The sequence below is a fragment of the Sander vitreus genome, chromosome 21, assembly GCF_031162955.1.
Source record: "Sander vitreus isolate 19-12246 chromosome 21, sanVit1, whole genome shotgun sequence".
Classification (NCBI taxonomy): domain Eukaryota; kingdom Metazoa; phylum Chordata; class Actinopteri; order Perciformes; family Percidae; genus Sander; species Sander vitreus.
The window spans coordinates 19,428,132-19,453,045 of NC_135875.1; positions in this window are offsets into that span (position 1 = coordinate 19,428,132).

Genomic DNA, 24,914 nt, shown 5'->3' on the forward strand with positions numbered 1-24,914 from the left:
ATTGTCTCAAGTATAAAACACTTTTCTCATCTGGCACCACTAGGTAAAGTTTGGTCAGGTTCAGGCACAAAAACGACTTGATTAGGGAACACTCAAGGTATGAAAGAGAAGTCCGACGTTATGTTGACCCATCTGTCCACTCCGACCTCCTCTTTCTGTGGACACTGTGAATCTATAACAACATCATACTATTTTTCTCCTTGGTTCAGTATGGAAAAGAATCAGAATTCCTACAGCCACTAAAAGGTATTTGTCACTTCAACATATGACGTTATTAGATATTTGCTAAAAACGACTGATACTGGTATTTTTCTGGTGGAACAGTATTCAAACACGGGATTCTTCTTTATAATTTAAACATACTGTATGTTGATGTTGGGGTCACTGCTTTTAGTCATTCAACATTGATTACTAAGACAATGAGCGGCATGAAGAAGCCAGTCAGAGGCCCAGAGCAGAGGTGTAGAAAATTTAAAATGTTAAGTTGTTACATTTGGGAAGAAGCCACATTATAGTTGCCAATGGCATCCAAAATTGACGTAGAATCCAAAAGTGAACCAACATTACCTGCAGAACACGTCATGCCTGGTTCAGACTACGCAATTTCAGCCCGATTAGAGCATGACTCGGCCACTGTAGGGTGTCGCCTCGGATCAGGAAAAACAATGGCTGACGGCTGCATTAATTGATTGTTTTATCACATTTAGTATCATAGTAGACGTCGGCAACAGATGGCGCATCTGGGATGCCTCACGGTGTCCCAAAAGAAAGACTAGCATGTTGGAATTTGTATTGCTTTCACAACATGGATGGGTTCCCTCACGACCGTGACTTTGACCAATAGGAGCACAGAGCAGTCTTCAACCGTAAACATGGCCAAGCGAAAGAAGAATTATGTCATGATGCAGGTAGAATTGTGAAACAGAGGAAAGGCCAGACAGTTTTTTCTTTTCGTTCTTACTTTAGGGCTTTCCGAACACAAGGTTGCCAGCAACATACACATCGCTATTGTTAGTTTACATTCTTGTTCCTGGAAGCTGGTCCCTAGCGCCGTCTTTCCGATGACATCACACGCGTTGGGAAAGATGGCGAACTTTGACCTGGGCCGAGTCATTGCAAGATTTTGTGACTATAATCGCCTATGTGAGACAGTAACCATTGTAAAAATATTGTGTAGTCTGAACTCGGTTTAAGCTAGCCATTAGTGGCACTTTGTGATTGGTTGTTTCTTACGTAAATGCTCCTTGGGAGTTGTAGTCAACTGCTCTACTTGTACAGGTTGACTGTAGCACTGAATGAGAGTGACATTGTCAAAAGTAGGTTGTTTGGTTGATAGCTTGACAGTTAGGTTGGAGATTAGAATGCGTCCGTTTCTTCTGAAAGCTTCAGCTGAAAAGTGGAGCAAAGATGCTGTGGAAAAGTAAACTTTTGGAAAAGGGTGTGTTTATGTGCCCTCTGAATCTCTAGAGATCTTGAGTTTCAGAGTCAAACACTGAATGTGTGAATCCCGCAAGAGTCTTCACGGTGGTGTAAATTAGAATTCAAAGTGAAATAAAGAAACAAGCCACTGGCACCACGGCTGCGTGGCTCTCATTAAATCCACACAGACACACGCTCAAATTCACATGCACGCAGAGAATTTACATTTCCCCAGAAGCTGAATCTGGATGTGGGTTTTTACATGTTTGTAGCTAACGAAAAGACAAACAGTAAAGCCAGAATATGTGTGTGTACAGTATGTGTGTGTCCTGCTGACTGCCCTGGTTAATGAAGAGCCAGTGTTGGAGAGGAACCATGACGGGGCCCTCAGAGTAGTGGAAGTCCCAGAAGAACAGTCTTGGCTGGGATTCAACACTCTTATAAAACACCACAGAGGCCTTATGGCTGAGCGAGCAGGAACACTGAGTCTGTGTTATGGCGCGTAGCCGTGGTACTCAACCTGATGGAAAGTGAGAGAAATAAATTCTGCCAAATAAACTTATTATTCTTTTGGTAATTTTGTGAAAATCACAGGAATATGTTTTTGTCTGCAAAATGACAATTGTCTTTTTAACTAAATCTAGAAGAGGGACTGCAACAGGAAAGAGTCTCGCAGAGGATGTCGTCTTCAAGATTTTCAAATAATATAACTAAAGCTGAACTCATCAATATGTTTTATATTAAAAATCGAATGACTATGTCTAATGTTAATGGGGTTGCTTGTAGGGACAAACCAATGGAAAATGATCACGCAACTCTGCAGTTTTCAGGTCTACAGTGAGTTTTAGCATCTTTTGGCTCTGTGGTCCACAACCTTCTTGACTCCTGACCCCTAAACCTTATTTTACGCATGTAAGAACATTTGAAACATTTTTTTCACCAATTGTATCTTATAGAGAGCGCAACAGCAGAATAGCTAATTAGTGGAATGTGGAGACTTTCCATTGCTGATGCTACAATTTGCATGACAAAATCTTGGATTATCAAAACAGAAAGCTGAAGAAAAAATAAGAGCTGTGTCTGACATATCGATTATCCTTGCCTAAAGTCTTACATTGTGACGGACTGTGGTCCCTAATAGCAGTGCATATATACTGTCAGTCTGGCTCAGAAGTTCCCAGTGAATAGTTATCTTTTTATAAGATCATGTTTAAGTGCTTTGGTCTGGCTGAGTATGAGCTCATCCAGCAGATCTGAGGACTCTGAGGACGCAGATTGAGTGTGCTTAGAATGGGTAACAGAGTAGCCATGACAGCACTGATGTATGTGTGTGGCACTGCATTCATACTGTAAGAAACACATCACATTTCCAACGGAAGCCAAGCATCCAGGGAAACTTGCCAACAAGTTTAAAGCGTAACTCTTGCCAAAATGCAACCTAGGGTCTTTTTGTGAATGTACCTGATTGAAACTTTCATTTAAAAGAATAATTAGGATGGAAGCACCACTTTTAAGATTTACCGTATTTTCGTTTTTCGGTCAAATGGCCTTTTGAATGGGAGTTCTAGGGGCACTACTATGATCGCATCAAAATCACTATTTTTAAAACACTAAGAAGGCTCGACACAACATGAAACTTTGCTCTAAGTATCACCAGGGGCTCTACACATGAACGCGAGCATTGAGAACATTGTTTGTGTACACAGAGTTTACTAAAAAGAAAGGTTTTAAGCAACTCACGTTAGCAGTTGTTGTTTACGCTATCTGCCATTTTCTCAGTCAAAAATAGGCGATCTCAGAATGCGAATGAGCGGACTCCATAGGAGGAAATGTCATTCTCATATGAGGCTCCTTTTTCAACTACAAGGTCAATATTGTGTTTCACTAATGACAAAACAATAAATTATCAGTGCATTTATATGGAACAAAGCTTTAGGAGCTTTCCATCTTTACTCTCCTCCCTCGACTATTTTTGACTGGCTCGGTAGACGGCGACCGGAAAAACAACAGCTACGGTGAGTTGTTCAAAACCTTTTTTAGTAAACTCTGTGTACACAAACAATGTTGTCAATGCTTTCGTTCATGTGTAGAGCCCCTGATGATACTTCGAGCAAAGCTTCATGTTGGGATCGAGCCTTCTTAGTGTTTTAAAAATAGCTATTTTGATGCTATCATAGTAGTGACCCTAGCACTCCCATTCAAAAGGCCATTTGACCAAAAAACGAAAATACGGTAAATCTTAAAAGTGCCGTTTCCGTCCTAATTACGCTTTTAAACGAAAGTCTGACTCGGGTATATTCATAAAAAGACCCTAGCTTGCATTTTGCCGAGAGTTACGCTTTAAGGGACTGAAAATGCTCTAAAACAGTCTTATATTGGTAAACCAGTAAAAGTCTTAAAACATGCAGAAAAACTTCTCAAGCCACTTCTGCAGCATTAGCCACTACAGTACGTCAACGTTGATCAGTGTGTTCTTTATGTTTCAATCCAAACCACTATCACTTTCCAGCTATTGCCATGACATTTGGTACAGACACAGAGGATGCATGGTCATGCCTTTGGGTATCTGCTGACTTTTCATCTAGTACCATTATGTAAAAATTTAAATGTATCCAATATTTTGCTTTATGACTTAATACCTGCCAAATAAATGACATTCCCATAAGCTGCACTGTGGCATTTAGCAAATGTAAGCATGCTAAACTAAGATGGTGAACGTGGTTAACATTAAACCTTCTGAACATAATTGTGAGCACAGTCTAATATCCACGACGTTCCACTTCCGGGATTGCTCTGTTGCCGCCGGAAATTCCGCCGGATGTCCCTCTTTTCGGCCGGATGTCCGTTACCTTACACTTTCTCTGTGTTGGAATTTTAAACTCCGGTGGATTAATGAGGACTATGGTTAGCTGCTCCTCAGATCTCTGCAGGGTAAATCCAGACAGGTAGCAAGACTATCTGTCCAATCTGAGTTTTCTGTTGCACAACTAAAACTATTTTTGAATGTACACGTTCCACCAAAACAAGTTCCTTCCAGAGGCTATTTTGCAGCGGCACCGGGGCTCCGTCCGGAGCTTAGTGCCGCCAATGACAATTGTGATTGGTTTTAAGAAATGGCAATAAACCACAGCACCTTTTTTTTTCCCATCCCGGAATGCTGTGGAGGAAGGTCTAGCAAAGCGAGACTATTGGGAACATGCTCATTTAGCTCAGAGAGCCGCTAGCATTGTTGCTGTTTAGAAATGGGTCACTATACAGAAATATATCAGAATGTTTTTAAAAATTAGGAAAAAAAAATAAATACTCTGAAATGGATTGTGCCATCAGAATAACTGTGCGGAAAGTGTTTCTAATACAGCCTATAGACTGCAAATAAAGATAGACGACGCATCTCCACTTCCTCCCACTGTACAAAACTGAAGCCAAAATATCCCGAATACGGGCGCTGTCATCTTGTAATTTTTAAGCCGTTTTTTTTAAACACTGAATAACTAATAAATAATAATAAAACCAGACTTATCAGAAAAATAGAAAAAAATTGTTTGGCCCATGTCCCATCCGCTAACATGGAGGGGGCGGGGTTTATGACCTATACTGCAGCCAGCCACTAGGGTGCAATCCAGATGTTTTGGCTTCACTTATAAAGTCTATACATCAACCCCTGATACAGCCTAGTATCCTATATGAAAAAAATCATTCCACAGAATTCCACAACAAACATTTAGTGCAAATGCAGGAGGTAGTTTGCTCTATATGAAGCGAAGTTTTAAGGAAGTTTGTTGTTTGCATATTTTCAGCCAGCAGATTTCAGGAAGCTACGTGTAACAAACACAACGGCTATTTATGCAACATTATACTCATGTTTCTCCTCCTGTATGTAGAAATAATCCAGGATGGATGCATGATTAATGCATGAGCTGTGGCTTCTACAATGGCTACCACTGTACAGTATGCGTGTTGTGCAGATGTGGTTAAAGAGAGACAGATATATACCCCTGGCAAGCCCAGCACTTCCTCCTAATGCCAAGACGTTACAAGCACATAAAACAAAAGCTCCTATGCTTGGCCTCAGCGCAGTGGGTCAGCAGGGGAACGTAACAGGGAGCAGCAGGGATTTTTAATTATTTCCTTGGGAAAAGAGAGGAGGGTGAGATGGAAAGAGGATCAGGGAGGAAGCGTAGAGTTATTTAGTGAGGGATGTATGTGAAAGTGAGTGCAATGAAATACATCAGTGTGGACACAGCGGGAGAGCTCAGCGGCGCGCAAAGTCAAAAGCCATGTTGGACATAGAGAGAGATAGATGGATCAAGACAGTGTGTGTGTGTGTGTGTGTGTGTGTGTGTTTTGAACCCATACAGAAAGTGTTTCCTGAGCTGAGACCCCTGGGACTGCATTAGTGTCCTGGTAATGGTGATAGTGTCAGTTACATCAGTGGTTCCCAAAGTGGGGTCCGAGACTCCCAGGGTTCCTTGAGGGGGTTTCCGAGGTGTCCCTAGCAAAAAGGGCGAAAACTTATGTTGACTTAATTTCCATCCATAAGTGACAGAATGTATGACTATTTTGGTCATGGGTTTCATACTGTACACTTTCGATAATAAAACAAACAAATAAAGGCAAAAATCCTATCAGGTGGGGGACCATGGGACAAAGTCTTATAAAATGGGGGTCCATGGTCTAATTTGTGTCAGTTTAGGGGGTTCTTGACATGGAAAAGTTTGGGATGCACTGAATTATATCACACAAAGTCCCAGAGAGACGGAGGAGTTGTACAGCTTGAGCAAGAGCGAGTCAAGTCAGACAGAAGCGCTGATATATGCAGCAGTTATTTGCATGAAACAGAACTGGAAGACATTGAAGAGAAAGTACACAAAAGCTGTGAAGGTGAAGGGAACCAATAAAATAGTCGAAAATATGCATGTATTCAGACATTTATGCACACAGGCAGTTGCTTTCTAACAGATGCTACGCTTAAAGAAGTCCCAGTTTTTGCAGTTTTTGTGTTCCATCACTCTTATGGATATGTATGGAAGTCAAGGTTTGCAATTTTTTTTAACTAGAAACTTTTTTTTGTTTTATGCTACGGTAATTTGAACCTACTTTACGTTAAATTAGAGGCAGAATAAATGCATCTCTGTACCTTATATAATGGCTACCACTGTATGCCCCCGCAAGCTCACACACCCAAAGCATTCATTTGTGTCCACAATTTAAAGTAAGTTCCATTAAAGGTCAAGCTAAAGAAAAAGGGAGATTTGGAATTCCCCTTGGGGATTTAGATGAAATTGCAGATTCACAAGCGTGCACAGTCGATAAGTCAAAAACCACACACGAACACTGAAACACATTAAAACTTTTGAGAGATTAGCCACTTTAACCCCAGCGACAGTCACAGCCCAACAAAGCTATTTGGGCTCATTTGTCACCGTAGTTGCTCCCTAAAGGCTGCCACATTGTTCTCAGACGTGATGGGGCCACGTAAAGTTTGAATTAGACCAGGCGCCCGACTAAAACCACTGGGGTAAAATTAGGCATGAGGGCCAGCTTTCTCTCACAGCCTCTTTTAGGGGATTAGATGACGTTTAACGTTATTGGAGAACTGATATGCATGATTAAGACGACTGATTATTGTGCAAAATGGAGGTGTATTTTATTGGCCTCACCTAAAGGCTTGGGGCTGGGCTTTGGAGGAAGGGTGGTCAGAAGGGTTTACAGTAGTTTAAGAGGCTCACTAAGGGTCCAGGGTGAGATTATAATGCCTTATTTAACACTCGATTTCAGGATAGCAGGCGCTGAACTGCTAGTGAACCTTCATGGCCAGCATTAGAACAATGTGTGTCAGTGGTGGCTAGCCATTTAGTTGCTTTTTGTAGTTTCAGTGCAGTATTTTCTTAGAGTAACCTCCAGGGCAGTAAACCAGGAGTTAAGTCAGCCCAGGTATCAAATGACACCCACGGGTGCCCAAATTAAATAGGGGCACTTCCAGACTGCGAACCAAACTCTATCAGGGTCAGAGGGGATCCCTCTGCAAAAATGACAGTACTGACTGTTCTCTTTCTTTTTCTTCAAATTCCCAAAGTAGATTTTCATTGTCAGTGTGATTAAAAGCAGTGTCAGAAACTGGAAGTAGCCAGAGAGAGGTGAAAGTTGCTCCGTGTTATTGCACACCATCAAAAACATACGCTAAAGAGAAATACAGGCGCAGCTAAACAAGTCTTGTTTAAAAAAAAATAAATAAAAAAAAATAAACTGGAAAACACTTCTGTTTACTAATTGGGCCAGTAGCCGTGGTAACAGGGTGACATCATGTCATCGTTAACAGGTGCCTCATCCGGTTGGTTGTTCATGGGAAAGTTTGAATTAAAGCTTCCCGGTCACCGTCCGCACCAGTGCAGGCCAGCGATAAGCTGCTAGTTAAGGGCTGTTGTCAATGTTAACGAGGTGGCAGAGGGACGAGACGCAGGCCTGTTGTTACTCTGCGGGGTCAGAGGTTAAGGAGAGGGAGAGCAGGGGGCTGACCAGAGGAAAGCTCAATAAAATAGAGGAAATGATGCTGATCACTGTTAAGCGCTGTGACTGCTTGCCTGTTTGCTAGCTCCGCAAACGAGGCCGTGTTTTCGGGCCTATTGGTCTGTTCATCATCAGACGTCTCAAACGCTACTTGACAGATTTGAATGAAGTAGGTAGAACTGATTCGTTTTTTGGTATGGATAGTGGCTACAATGTGGCCATTTATAAACCAGCGTTTTGCTCTTGTGTATCGCAAGATGTAGAAGCTGATTCATTTCGTGGATTCCTTAATCCACAGTGTATCTCGTTCATATACAGTACACAATAGGCCCTTTATAAAATCATAATTCCTTTTTCTAAAAACTCTATTAATCAGTGACACATCAACCAATTAGCAGGGCTGTCTATTCTGATGCTGATATGAATTCAGGTGCAGATTAAAGCACCTAAAAGTACGGAGGCCGACAGGGGCAAACACACTGCAACTTCAGAAAACATGTAAATAGACTAAACACAAGCAAATTAAGAGAACATCTTTATTCATTTGACAACACATGCGCAGCATTTAGCAAACGCGCTGCAAATACACACAACACTAAAACTAAATACACAAACGATGCAAAAAATGATTTTCTGTTGCATTTGTTTTCGGGGTTTAGAAATTCGGGACAGATTCAGAGGAAATGTACTGAAGGTGATTTCTGACACACAGCCACAGCTGTACATGATATACAACACCACAAATGTTCTGGATTACACTTCTGTAATTTTGTTTTTGATTTTTTGTATTATGTGCACAGTGCAGGGCTGTAGTCAAGTCTACCTTTGTTGAGTCCAAGACAAGTCCAAGACCAGGATTAGCCGAGACAGAGTCAAGGCCGAGTCCAAAGAGGTTTGAGTCCAAGTTAAGACCGAGTCCAAATGAGTGACGGTCAAAACCGAGACAGAAAAACCTGTTCATAATTGATTTGATGTGAGAGACAGTATATCTTCTATTTTAAGATGATCATTTTGCTTTATTATTTGTAATAATCAAAAAGCCAAGTGCAGAGTAACACACGATAGGATCAAATTAGGCCATATTATTTATTTTTAACTATAAAAATGTCAGTGCAACGTCACGTTTTAGATGTTATTCTGGTGTAACAAGAATACACTGGACAAAATGAAAAGGATTGATGCCTGATGATTGAGGTACAGTATACAGTATGACGCAGCCAGGTATATACCAGGCAACCAATGCCAATGCCTGTTCTAGATGGATTTTGAAATTAAACTTATACCTGTTTTCTGAACGAGCGCGCTTCATCAATGGTTTTGTTTTGAAGGAGGAAGTCACTTTAGAAAAAAAAAGCATATAGTGCTGGACTGGGTCGAGACCAACTAGAATATTTGGCGAGTCCGAATCCAAATACCAACAAGTCCAAGATAAGTCTGAGACAGTAGGAAAACGTCCTGAGTCCGGACTCAAGTACACCAGCCTTGGCACAGTGCTGCTCCAACCTTGCTGAATTTAGGGTTTTTCTAGAGAGATATTTGTTTCCCTCAGAGCATGGCAGTGGCACAGTATCAAAACAAGCAAATACAAAAGTATCTCCTGCATGTGGAGGTGATAGGTAACAGCAGGAGCAGCCCATATTCCACAACAACACAGAATATGATAGATTACCACAAGACAGGGAGGACAGCTCTTGTTGGGATTTCTCCTTCTTTCTAAGAGGAGGTCCTATTAATCAGAGTGAGAGGCAGCATGTATCTGGCTCAGTGCTCTGTTTGCAGGGCTGCTGGAGACTCCTTGGACCTCCTGCCTGGCTGATTTGCAACAAACCAGTCAGCAGATGAAAAAGGGAGATCCCGTGACTCATTAAGAATACACAGATGTAGACAATAATATGTCACCACTTACTGTGTGCGTCTGACTAATCCCTGTTCCATCAGTATTATTCATTTTGTATTTGTTTGCAGTTTGAGTCTTAGCTACAGAAACATTTCTTGGAGACAAAGTGACTTTAGAGGGACAAACTATCTCTTTGGTTGAGTCCTTTGGCTTTCCCCCATCAAATTCTAATGTGAGAAAATCCGCTCTGACTCTTCTTTATTTCAACTGACAGTTCACTAAAACCTCATACTGTTGCTACACCTGCCAATCCTTCCGTCTTGCATGACCGTAGACTGTAAAAATAGTAGACGTAGCATCCATTTTGCGGGAAATAAACTGTTGTTGGCAGATCTTATAGCTGCAGCTATCTACAGAGAGAAACACAAGTTACTTGGACAAGCCAGATTAAGGGTCATTTTATGCTTCATTATATCATAGTTAGTATTTCCAAACAATAAGTACCAGCTGGTGCTAGCTTGGTTAAGATCATCTCAGGTGAAGGTACAGCTGTTGTGTCTAGATCAGTGGTTCTCAACCTTTTAGGGACCAGCGCCCCCCTATCCATCATCCAGGTCCCTTACCCCCCCCCCATTAAATAAGATGTAGGCTAATTGCCCTGAATATTAATGATTATGTCCTATTATTGTTATGATTATTATTATTGTTGTTATTAGTCCTATTATTGTTGTTACTATTGTTATCAAAAATCATATCGTTGAATGAAAAATGTTCAACAGCTATGTTCATAGACTTATTAAAGATAAATGATGTTGAATGAACGTTTAATATAGACTATAAAGTTCACGACAAGACCGATTCATAACGGTGCAGTACGGAGTTTATATAAAATGATACTCTGACATCCCGTTCCCATGAAGGCAGCACAGAGCTGCACCACACAAAGCCTAAAGAAACACTAAAGAGAAGAAGACTTAGGATCCACCGTCTCGTCCAGTCGCAGTGGCGTAAACTGGCAGGTTTTAATGTTGCAGACCACTGTTTGAAAGCGTAAACTCGTATTGTTGTGAACCTTTGGTGTAAACTCGCCTTAAAACAAATGCCCCCCAAAGGCACCTCAACGCCCCACTTTCCACAATTTTGCCTCCAGTGCCCCCCCGTCGTCCTCTGAACGCCCCCTGGGGGGCTGTACCACCCCCGTTGAGAAACACTGGTCTAGATCAGCAAAAACACTCCATTCGAGGTCAATGCCAAACCTCAACTATCTAACCTTAACCATTCAATATCAATGCCTTACCTTAACCATTTTGTGAGAGAAACCAAATCCATTACAGAGCAGGACAGAGTCGCTGATATGTTGCCAATTTTATACACCATATTCTAGGCAATAAATGCGTCAGAAATGAATTAAGCTTTTTCTGTAGCCAGTTAATATGTTAACTCATGGCCTTGGATGTAACCTAGCGTTACTAGCCAACAAGCTCTGTGGCATGTGGATAAATCCAAACTAGACAAAAAAAAAGGTGGGCAAACCGACAGGACAAGACAATTTAGGCAGGCATGCATGCATTCAAACTGGCAGGCTATTTACAGACAAAAGTTGCTGGAGGTTTGGTGTCTTGCTCAACGACTCTTCAGCAGGCTTTATAACTGTTGGTGGATACAGCAGACTACTTGAAAGTGGGGGTGGAAGCCGTCATCAAGGGCCTACGCCATGCAAAATCAGCAAAACGTAATGTGCTGAAGGGCTTTAAAGAGCCTCAGTGAGCAGCACACCAGTTTAAACCATCTATAGAGAACGGAGCATCCACTGGGATCCATTTGGCAATATTTCTGGCCACATCGAGGCTGAGCAGAAAGCACATTTTCTCTCTCTGTCTCTCATTCTGCATCTCGGTTTACCTCTTGGTCTCTTTGCTGCAGTCTAGACACAGAAAGGAACAGAGGAGGAAGACATGCTGATGCCAAGGCATGTGCTGTTGAGAGTGTAGGTGACACACACACCTACCCACAGGAACACACACACACACACACACACACACACACACACACACTCCGCTGGTGAGGTCTGGTCGAGCAGTAGAAACAAACAAAGGTGGATTATGACAATTAGTGGCCTGGTCCAAACCCTGGTGTTTCCAGAGCTTAGTGGATAGGTCCAATTAATCAGAGCGCACACACGCACACACGCACACACACACACACACACCCCTAATGAACAAAGTAATATTCAAACATGTGGGAACCATTTCTCCACCCACCCACCTCCTGCTCTCTCTATGACAACAGAGAGGAACACAGCAACATTGGGAAGAAGAAAACATGCCACTGAACCCGACTGTGATTAGCAAGTGACGCGTTGTAATGGACCAGGTGCAATACGGATACAAAGAATAGTTAAATTCCAGTGCTACAAAGTCACTATTTGTCTGTCAGACAGTTACAGAGCTGCACTCAGCAGCTTTCAGCCATACATGTTAGCTTTTTTTTTATAAATGATGTAATTGACTAGATCAATATCATTGTAACTTTAATTGTTGAGACTTTTAATGCTCTCATGTCACATGCAGGATGGCCTTCGCTGCGTTTGAGGGAGTTCTGCAATCATGAACTGATGAAACACTTTCATAGAAATTTGGATACTCCCAAGTAGAGGCGACTGCAACTTCAACACTGTGGGAGAGCGCTGCTTGACTTGAGGTCAAGCCAATTTATTCCACACAGCGTGCTCCGCCTGACTCCATGACAGTCCAGCCTACTAAATACAATAATCCATATTCAAAAGCTGGAGGTTAAACGACTGCTACAGTTGCATATTCAAACACTTGTGAAGGTGCACACACACACACACACACACACACACACAAATGCAAATACACATGATTGATTTGTTCTACCGCAGATAAAGCCTGTTGGGAAGGTTTGCGGTCCCCCTGATTGCACATACATGAACATATGAGTATGTTGGTTATGTAAACACTGGTAGCCAGGGAACCGGAGGGTCAGCTGGTTTTGCTAACCTTTCCCTCTGCAGGCTAGAAAATGCCCAACCCTGGTTGTGACGCAAGAATAAGTGAATATGCTATTCATATGCACACCCATGTTCTTGCAAAGTTTGGGATATGGCCTTGAAATTCCCCAGTTGTTGGAGCAACTCACCCAAAACAACTTCTGTCCTCGTGTGACCTGTATATGGCAGAGTGCAGTGGTGGCTATTTTAGAGGAACCGAGTAAGAGTAACCCTGGGATTCCACCAGGTGTGGATGCGCCACGTTCCGACTGCGCTGTGATTTTCATTCCGTCTTTCGCCATGCGTCATACTAATCCGTTCTCATTCCCAACTCGTCAAATACTGACGCTAGGGTCAGTGGCTCTCAGCGTCAGATGGGACGCACGGGGCATAGCAGTAGGTCAACCACAGCGCTGTAAGATGACGTAGTATGGCAATCGAGTGGTAGCGAGTAGTATGAAAGGCCGTGGAAGGAGGGAGGTTGGGTTGGTGGATGGGTCAAACAACACAGGACATTCACCCAAAGACCGAGGTTCCTGTCCCTTTCTTGTCCTGCGTGTAACTGAAATGTACATTTTGTAACCCCACCCACATTCTTTTCCTAAAACTAACTGGGCGCCGTTCTTGTGACGCATGTCAATTAAACGTACGTCCGGACCAAGCGGGTCAAAAAGTGACACCAAGAGTCCCAACAAAGCGCGTCAAAATATGACGTCAAAGGGCTAGACGCTAAAGGAGACTTTTGCATTAGTAACAAACGGCAAAGGCACTTGACCAAACGCCGCCTTTTGACGCGCTGGGAGTGAGCATGTGTTGGTCATAACCCACCGGGAGCATCTCAGAAATGGAGCGTGTTGCCTGACCAACTCACAGATTTTGTTGTTTTGGTCATTGTTACTGGATAGATGTACTTCTACATAAAAGTAAGTACTACACATAGTTAAATGGTTTCTTCTATTTAGTCCAGTTACGAATGACACGGATCAAAGATTTATGGCTGTGTTTTAGTTGTTAAAATAGTGCAGTGATGTGATATACGATCGGAAGTCTTTACAGTGTATTTGTTTTGGAATAAACTGGGGGAATTTAGGGGTAAGCTGTTCAATTTGCACCTGTAATTAAACTGTATATTCGCCACAATTATCCGTATTAAACTTGAGTTTTACCATTTTTGCCCTTCTCAATTTTCTTCCTTCTCTCCATCAGTAGCACAAGTTCCTGTAGTCATTCCATCCGTCTGACTCACCTCATATATCTCCGTCCGCACCGCTCACTTCCCGTTTTTGAGGTTATACCATCAGCATCACCAATCATTTTCAGAATCTCTGAAGGCATGACATAACCTCTTCTCTTGGATCCCAGTCTTTATGAATATGAGTTACAGGCACACATTTATGCGCATAAAGTCAACAGCACGTTGAGCAATGGCATGATGTGATGACAAAAACAGACGGCGGAGTAATAGAGATCGCATGAGGGAGTGAGTGAAAACAGCCTTGCCCATCTCTTCGTCTCTCTGCTTTCTGTCTTATCTCCACCCTGTTTGGCCCCTCTTTCATTGGTCCTGGACACAGGTATGCAGGTAGGTGGAACCCAAAACTGACATCCATGAGTCGTATTTCTTCAAAGTGACTGAGCCAGTAATATATCAGAACAAACATTGCGAGGGATAAAGTAAAAAAAAGAAGAAGACAGACTGACATGAAGAAACATGTTAATGTCCCAACTTGTTGCCCTGTGATGTCATCTTGCCCCAGTTGCTAATCCTAAAACAAATACTACCTAAATAATCCCAATTGGAGTAAAATCATCACAACTTGAAACAAGTTAATATACTGAGGACAAATATAAAACAGCTGGAGGATTGCTAATGAAAAAAACGAGCCGGCGTCTTGTACAACCCCTCCCCAATGGACATCATGAAAGCTATAGTCATTGAAACAACATTTTCACTCTGAGATGGATGGTGTACTGACAGCAATTAAAAATTTTCAAACTGACATTCAAAAATGCAGCGGCCGCAATTGCTGAGGCTGAACAACGCATAGCCACAGCAGAAGTCGAGATTAACACGCTGCAAAAAGTTGGAAAAACTTGAAAAGACAACACTAACTGCCCAGTACTAAACAACAACCAGATGCAAACCGAAGTTAGTCAGTTGTTTCCCTCAGGGGTTGGTGTAGACTTGATCTCTATAAACCGATATCTACATAAGAATGCAGAATCTGTTGGCCACCGGACAGAATTTTGGTATCTAAAGCGTTCTGGTTTCTGTTTGTAGTCAGAACCCATCAGCTATTGTGTGCATTTATCTGGTTTCGTATGCAGTGTCTGTTTATAGAGTTCTCTTCTCCCAACTCCATTTCCGCATCTCAAATTGCTAATTGGACCCAGCGCACGGAAGAGGCATTATCCGTTATTCTGATATCCTATCGCTGTCTACTTCAAAACCCCAGAAATGTTGCCCATTGCCGTTGTTTGCTGGATGTATACTTTGGCAGTTGTTTGCTAACAGCCAAGGCAACTTTATAAGGTGATAAAACCATATATCAATGTTCTGTCTGAAGCTTGTTCTGTCTGAAGCTTCTTCTGCTGACTCCAGTGGCCCAAAACATCAATTGATTTTGCTCTAAGATGGGGTAGAAAGCTGTCACTAACCATGAGCTACTTTACATAGTTGCACAAAGTTTTTTGGAAATTGTATAACACAGAAATAATGTTGGTACGAAATCACACAAACAACAATTCTGGTTTTATTGTGTTGTCCGTTATTGCAAAAGGACTGCACACTCCAAGGGATGACAAAAAAGTAGTTTGCCACGAAAATACAAGGACACACACACACAAACACACACAATTTTGGAACTTTTAGTCCAACCAACAAACAAAAACCTGAGGCCAGATCTCCAGTTTGGCCAAAGGTCAGTATGTAACTGCAGATGTGTTCCCTGCTGGATTTTGAGGTCTGTCCAGTCCACTCTGATGCATCAGGCCAAGCAGCGGCCCACTGATACAGAAACCATGTGTGATAAAATGTCCCAAACCACCAACATGACATCACCATGCTCTGCAAATCTCTGGATAGGCCTCCCCACCCACCCCGTCTCCCTCTTCTTCTTCCAACCCCCGCTGTTGTTGTTTTCTTAACCTTGATTTTCCTACAGAACACAGACGCAGCACACATGTTCGCCCTCAGCAAACTTTACAGTTAGACAATTTCACACCTGGTAACAAACCAGAACAACTTCATACGTCAATGCAAACACAAATGTCTGTCTTGCACACAAACACAAAATGACCTCCGGTTGATTAAGGTATGAGCATTGCTCATCAACTTTCCTTGTTTAAACTTAGTCAGCTGTTCCAGGAACCAGGAAACAGGAACCAGAAACCTTACGGTAACAAGTTGGCTTTGATAACAAGTTGGCTTTGTTACGATCTAACACTATATTAGGGCCAAACATAAGGAACTTCTAGCATGTCATTCAATAAGGTACTCCTTTATTACTTGTATAATTCCTCTTGCAAGCATACCTGATGCCATTATTAACATCCATTGGAAGATGGAGTGTGCATAAATAATGGTTTAAAAAGTAGCAACTGCAAAGAACTGACATGAAACGTGCCATGAAATGGGTATAACTAGTGCTTTTAAAGTCAAAGCCAATCCAGCAAGTGTATAACGTAGAGTACATATGTTATGTAAGTCACTAATGTAAGCAATGTACTAACAATAATTACATCTATATTGCCTAACATGAGCTAATTTCATTGTGTTGCCACTAAAGAGAACTCATTGTCAGACTCACGATGGACAGTTTGAAGAAATAGAAGGAGAAAAAAAGTCAAAATTGATGCAGCAGAGCCAGAGACCTCCTTGTTTTTAATCACACATATTCTTCTTCCTTGTCAAAACTTGTTGCCTACATTACTTACAATGCAACTTGACCACTGACAGTTCGTTCGGAGTTGTGTTACGCTAGTAGCAGCTAATGTAGCCTCAATGGACTACCCTCAAGCACAGATGAGCAGCAAGGTCTGCTAAGCTCACTTCTTTCTAACTCAACACCCCCATATGTTTTTCAGATTTCAGACGTACAAATGACACTGACTCAAGTGACATTACTTGAGGAGATTTGTCAAACTTCACACAGCTCTCTGTGGAGCCACAAACTGTAGCTGTAAACAAACTTTAATGTGAAATGTGGGCAGAGTTTCCCCGACGATCGGCACTGCTTCCGCACTATAGGGCCATAGAGCAGGCGCACTAGAAACCTCTGGCTGAGCCGGCTACTTCCGGTTTAGCGTTCCGCTAACTTGAATGGTAATAAAATGATTTAATCGTACGGTTCTTCGAGATCTTACAGACTGAATAAATCAAATTCTGACAATGAAATGAGTCAATTTGTGCGGACGCTCAAAACGATGTATGACACTGAATTACGGACGTCTGTTTCGCCATGTAAGTGTATGGGAAGACGTCTTTTTGGGCCAGAGGGCATTACGTGCACGCCGGGAGTTGCAATTCCACCGATTGGCCTCTACGTTCAAAGCCAAGCACGCTTCCTGAGGCCCTGCACGAAACACTTTAGCAGCGCAACAGCAGCAGTCCCTCCCTCAGTGTCTGGATTCATTCAGTAACAGTATTGCTGTGAGGCATTTTGACAGATCCTCAACACAATCATCGATCTAGTTGAGTACAAAAGTTGAAAGAAAATAGATTGTGTAAAAGGACATTTGGGGTGAAACGTTAGCAGCTCTGTGGCTGGTGCAGACAGCTGCTGTGCTGATTAACATTGAAAGGAATCTAGAAATCAAGTTGTACATTTCATGCAACGAGTTGTTCACAGTCTCGTTTGCCAAGGACCTCCAGTGGGTCCCTCCACAGGCTCTGTTCCATCACTCCAAGGCCTTCCTAATTAGTTGTCTCAGTTACATCAGCTTCATACTCCAGAGTTTCACAGTCACCAAGCTGTGGCCACTTTCAGCCTGCACTGTCCCCCAGTCAACAGAGTGGTAGTGCTCCACATGGAGGCTGAGTTAAGGCTTTATTGGAGGCTTTTCAAGGCCCAACGGTTGAGCCAGTAAGCTAAACAGATGTTCTCATAAAGCAAATACAATGGCAAGATGTCCAACCTCTGTGTCAGAGAGGAGGTGGGGATAGATTGATGGATTGTCGAAGGGAAGGAAAAGATCGGAGGGGGGCGTACGCAGAGTGCCAGAGAAGTGGATCAATGAAAAGATAGATGATGGGAACGGGTTTTTTTTTAAAAAGCTCAGTGGATTATCACGGAGGAGGGGAACAACAGAAGAGAAGTCAGTCAAAACAGAGCCGGCAGATAACAGTCAACGAGACATAGTCCAACACACCTACACTTCATTTCTTTTTTGTCTTGCTTTTTCTTTGGGATCTTTATTTCCCAGAGCTCTCATCTCCCCCCACCCACACACACACACACACACACACACACACACACACTTACTTGCAGAACTACAGGCCCCTGTTGAACTTTCTCCCCCAGGTCAAGCGGTGAAGGAGGACAAAGTGGTATCTATGTTCTGCAGTTCATATTTGTGTTGGAGGCGCCACGCGGCCTGAGCTCCGTGTTAGCTCGAGGTAATTACACCTATACACCACCAATATCCCCTCCCATTACTGCACACTAATGGGCCTTACTGCTCGCACTCACACACACCAATACAAATACAATCACAGTCACACACACCACTTTGTCCGGGCGGTAGAGGCCAGTGACAACATCAGTTAGCTTCGATATGTCACGTCAACGTTGCTCGTGTTTTTCTGTGGTCAGGCTCAAATCCCACCCTGGATTGATTCAAGTGTGTGTGTGTGTGTGTGTGTGTGTGTGTGTGTGTGTGTGTGTGTGTGTGTGTGTGTGACAGTTTAAAGAGGGAATTTTGCTTGTCACAGTGTTGAGAAAAGTTAATTGTTATGGTTCAATGTCTTTTTGATTTTTCTTTTTTTTTTTTTACCTGGAAAGCTGCAGAGAAGTGGAATGGGACAAAGATCCCACTGAACCCACTTTAAGTATTTTACCCTTTGTTTTACGGATACAAGAAAAAGAATTGAGGAAGATGAAAGACAAACTCTCCTCTTTCTCCTTGTGTATGCGAATATATAATGATACTGCGGCTAAAGAGATCAATAAACGTAAATGAACCTTTTTACGCCACCCTCGGGTGTTTGTTTTGTTCTAGTTTCGCATCCGGCTGCGTGATAGAAACGTCATCAACACGCCATCTCGCCCGCTGTGACAATGACGGACAACGGCCTGCTCTTTTTTCACACATGGGGCTCCATTGGAGATTACATGGCCGTTGTACAAAAGGAGCTGGCAGGGTAGAGTCTGTTTAATGCCCGGTCCAACTGATTCGACATTTGCCTTCTCACATACAGTCATTTTTAGATAAGTTCAGCTTGCAGTGTGTGAAAGGGGCTCTAGAAAAGGACAACAGTAGTGGAGCAGAACTAGTCAAAAATGCACGTGTCATCCCATTAATACTGCAAGACGGGTCATGAATCTTTAAAAATGAATTTGTCACTTGGGGAAACAATCTGGAACAAAGAGCACAAGTGAATCTTGTAGCATGCGTCGTTGCCAGCATCTCATTCTGGCATTCCTCCAAAAATAAACTCATTTGATGACTTTAACAACATTTCACTCTGTGCTTTATGGCCGGGAAAGGTTTGATAAGGCAGTAAATAACGGGTGATTTATGCAGTTGGATCCCACTGCTGCACCTATGTGTCTCATCCGCAAATGGGGATCAAAGCCAGGTATGTACCGAGGTTAGCTGTCCTCCGATAACCGATCTAGCTCACCCAAGGCCCTGTGCTGCGTGTCATCCCCCTCTCTCTCCCCCATTTCCTGTTTCTCTTCAGCTGTTCTAAATAAAGGAAAAAGCCCTAAAAATATCTTTAAAAGTATGCATGCAAGTGAAGTATTCAATTTGGCCTATACGGCTTCTCATAGAGCTCCGTCTCCGCAACGGAAGATCGGAGCGAGTCAAAACTAAATGCCAAATGTAGGTTTCCATGGGCCCTGAACACAACAGTGATGGACTCTAGTCTCTATGACCTTCTGTTCCAGAGATGCAGCACTTTCTTTGCCTATACCTAACCCCTGGCTGCACTACGTATGTACAGCTACTGAATATGACTAACATGAAAACAGGACATTAAAAAATGCATTGTCTTCATAACAACTTTGCAGTGGAAATGTTATAAAACATAAGCAGTTATTGCTTGGCACTTCTATAATGTGTGAATATCTCACACACACACACACACACACACACACACACACACACACACACACACACGGACGCTTCTGTAGCCAAACGTCGTGGTGTAAACCTGACTGGCCTGTAGCCCGCTCCACACACTAAATATAACAAAGTGGTAGTCCAGCATTGAAAGATCTGAGCCAGGACATAACTTAGCGCCTCTTTGATTCTTAATTACACTCTCATGTAAATACATCACACACATTAGCAACAAGCTGGCAAGGTTTTCTCTCTCCTGTGTTTAGTCGTGCACCTCTGCTGTGAGCTCTGGTTAAAGTCAAGTAGGAGATGGTGAGGGACGTTCAGATTGCAATAACAACAATAATAAAGCGCGATCATAGAAACTGCGTAAATATATGCTCCTGCACATAGAAAAAAAAAACACTCACAGCACAAATAAGAGGGTAGAAACTAAAGGAATAAACAGGATGTCCTCCCAAAGTACTGTAGTCCTTTTCAGAAAGAGAGAAACGTTGATTCCAACTGTCAATTTGTTGCTTTCACTGCCATTTAAATGGTCCGACATTATCTTGTGTCATTCAAAAGTCTCCAAACTGCGGATTCTGTGTGATTTTGAATACAAGTGGCTTCATTTAAAAATAACTCACGTGGCACTTTGTTGCTACCTGTAGCGAGAGTCTTCCCTGTTGCCTCCCTGCATAAATCAGATCGGAGATCAGCTTGCTTAATGACTTTTTAATGACTTTGAATTGGGCTTTATCAATTTGAATATGCTACAAACTTTTTGGAGATATTGTAGGGGGTAGGAAGTCATAGTTTTTATCTCCTTGTTATATAAAATTGCATGCCATTGGACACCATATCATACTGTTAGTGTCACCGGCTTTCTTTCCTTCTCATTGTTCTTCTAACACTGTTGTTCATGGCTGAACAGCGAGAAATTCCAGCAGTGAGGCATGATCACACACCAATGAATAAGGAGTACAAAGTAACCATTACGTTACAATACATATGCCATTGTATACAACACTCAATTACTTAGCAATAGCTTCAGCCCGGGGTTAAGTGGTCAGCACTGTCACCTCACAGGAAGAAGATCCCGTGTTCCAACCGACTGACTTTTCTGTGGGGAGTTAGCCAACAATCGCATTTGCTGGAACGTACGACCAAGCCGGAGGTACTGCTGGGATAAGGCCACACCACAGCCAAGAATAGCAATACTCAATAAGCTAAGACTTCAGTCAGACAACTAAACAGACAGGGGCTTTCCTTTTTGTCCCCTCAGTCTGCTACATATCCTCTATCAACTTTTCTCTCACTTCCTCCTCCTTTTAGTCCATCGTCGTTGTCTTATAAATACAATCTTAGGATAAAAGCTTCTTACTATCACCAAACGTGTTGATGTATTCTTCTACTGTCTTGCTCCCAACTACAGTAGCTTATGTTTCAAGAAGAATTTTAATAAACGAAATCCCATGAGGTGATGAGGTTCCCTTAAAGGAGAATTCCGGTCGATTTCAACACGTAGCTCTGTTGTTTTTAAATTTGGAGTGCTGTCAGTAGCGAGAAAAATGAAAACAATCGGTGCTGCCTACACCGTGCTAATCTCCTGCTAGCGTTAGCACCCAACAGGCTTAAACAGGGACAGTTTTAAACTTGTTTTTAGCCTCTTAACATGTTCAAAATGTCATTACAAGTGCCTACCCATGTGAAGTGATTCCTTCCGAGTGAACACAGTGAATCTGACTGCAGTAGATGTGAAAGAAATGCATAAAAGTTCTGCTAATTCAGCTCTGTTTAGTTCCTGTGTTGATACTGCAAGGAGTGCTTCGGGACCGTCTACAAACTACAACACCGAAAAGAGATAGAAACGTATTTTCAAAAATAGGCATATGCTTATTTTTTAAAAGTAAGTGCTGTAGTACAACTAGCAGGAGACAAGTTATAATTGAGGTAAGTTTGGACACACTACCTTATTTAATCATTAAATATGACAGATGAAACATTCAGTACAGTGTTTGCCACTATACAACCTTATATTCCTAGAGTAGAGGACTTTGCAGCTCTCCAAGTCCATTCTGATTTGTTTTGTATCCAGCTAAGGTATGGAAAAAAAGCCTGATGCTATTTGTGGAATTATTACAGCACTTATAAAAAGGAACTGTTTAGGAAATGGCTTGTGTGTTATAATACTTTACATGCCTATTTAGACATTCAAGAAAAGACTACAGCATGCAACCTGGTCTCACAGAATTCCGTGAAATGAACACGGCCCCTTAACTCAAAATCTGTGGCAGTTTCACGGAATCGCCGAAAATTCCGTGACGGGCCCACGGATGAGATGCCTATGTAAGTCAATGACAGGCATCATTTGTGGTCTACGCACAGATATCTAATAAATTTAATTAATGTTGATTAAAACAGCAGTTATTGGGCTAAAAATACCAATAATAGCAACGCTATACAGCTTCTCTGCAGCAGCCCAACTGGCAGAAAGAAACGTGCTGTGATCAGGGAATCTGTGCGTAGACCACAAATGATGCCTGTCATTGACTTACATAGGCATCACATCCGTGGGCCCGTCACGGAATTTTCGGCGATTCCGTGAAACTGCCACAGATTTTGAGTTAAGGAGCCGTGTTAATTTCACGGAATTCTGTGAGATCAGGTTGCAGCATGTGTACTACTACGATACTAAATACATGGTTTGTTCCTACAATGGCTACCACTGTCAATGTCTGATTTATTCTTTTAATCTAAAACAGTTTATTTTTGTCAAGAGGTTGACGGTGGTGTACGTTTCAGGTAAAGACTGATACAGTAAATGGAACATTCTGTAAAAAGAAATGTGTTTTAATTATGTCTACAGGTAGACAATCTGATTTGGATAAAGATATCCAAATTTTAATATGAATATTATGCCACATACTGTAAAAAAAAAAAAAAATTAGGTGTGCCTGCTTACACTATACAGGTTAAATGTGTGGGAGTAAGTAAGTTGACGACCAGCAGCACTGAAAGCGTTTAAAGTGTCAGTAGAAGTGCAAGCATTGAAAGGAGTTGAGGTGTCAACTGTTGAACTGTAAGCGGGGAGTTACCAAGGCGACAACTATTTTCTTTCATGAAGGCAGGTAGATATACGGCGTTCACGTGACAAAGTAATCCACCAGGTATGTGCTCTTGCAGGCCTATGATTGGCAACTGAAGTGTCTTTTTGCGGGACAAACCGGTGTTATTTTGTCAGAGCTTCCTGCAGTTGAAATCAGTTAAGCTATGTTGCACCTAACCAGCAGAGATATGAGCGACAGGGGTGCTAACATATGCTGCTAAATTAGCAAAAAAAGCTAATGTGACTACTGTCCTACTACTGGGTATACTCCCCTATGTTGATCCAGCCTCATCAACAAGGCCCCCCCCCCCCATCCCTAGTCACTACACTTTTAGTCTATATCCTTGACGTTCCACTTCCGGGATTGCTCAGTTGCTGCAGGAAATTCCGCCGGATGCATGTATTTTCCGTTCGGTGGATTTATAAGGACTTTGGTTGACTGCTGCTCAGATCTCTGCAGGGTAAATTGAGACAGCTAGCTAGACTATCTGTCCAATCTGAGTTTTCTCTAGCGCGACTATTTTGCAGCGACTCTGTCCAGTGCTTAGCGCCGCCCATGACGATTCTGATTGGTTTAAAGAAATGTCATTAAACCAGAGCACGTTTTCCTCCCATCCCCGAATACTATGTGGACCAGCCAGACCCTCCTTCAGCGCGCTTTGGAGGAGGGTCTGGCAAAGCAAACCTCCATCCTGGACTATACATCTGCCCATTGCACAAAGTGCTTAAACTACTTAAACAGCTATTTTGTTTATATATATATATATATATATGTGTCTATGTTTCGGTATTTATTGTTTATTTTTATTAATGTTTAATATGTTTCTGTATGTATACACCAATCACCAAGGCAAATTCCACGTCGGGTAACTACTGTGGCAATAAACTCCTTTATGATTCTGATGAACATTGGAAATGGCCATTGTCGGTACGAACTCAAACATGGACCATTTTTAATCATCATTTCACATACTAACCTCTAACCAATCTCCCACTGGAGTTTAGCCCTGTATTTGTTGTACCTAGGAAGTCACTATTAATTGTGAAATGTATTGAACCTCTTAAAAAAGATTCCTGTCCTTGTGTTTGCAGCCCTGGCCTCATTTTGGCTCATTATTTTCAATGGCAATAGTGTTCCGTTACATCTGTTTCCTGCCAAGTGCAAGAAGTTAAAAACACTTTAATGCTTAAAAAAAGAAAAAAGAAAAAGAAAGACAGAAAGAAAGAACCACACTTTAAGTACGTTTTCAATAGTTGCTTGGCAACAGCAGCAGCGACAGGCACCGCCATGTGCTTTAAACTTGCTTCTTCTAAGCCAAAAGAAAGAATTGGCCAGTGGAGAATGAGGCTAAAACTTCCTGTTAGTGAAGGACTTTATATGAGGTGGAAATCCAGGTCTTGAGGGGTTGGGAGTGAAATGGAAGTGGAATCGAGGGTACATGCATGCACATCAACATATGTGAGGGCAATAGTGAAATAGGAGAATTAATAGTAGAATTATGTACATTTTTTAGACTTTTTCCATACATAGTATTGGAAAAGCAAACGGCGTAATTGCACATTGTAGAAGCAATCTTCTTTATTGTTGTACTTCCTCTGGGCTGAGCATTTCAGTGCCTTCTAAAATGCTAAATTCTTCATTATGTGCTCAGGTTTTGCATTATGCATTAAAATGTATTCTCTCTAAACCCAGGGGTCAAACGATGTCTGTAAAGCATAAAAGCGTGGCGTCCACTTTACACCACCATCTTATCTGCCCTCCT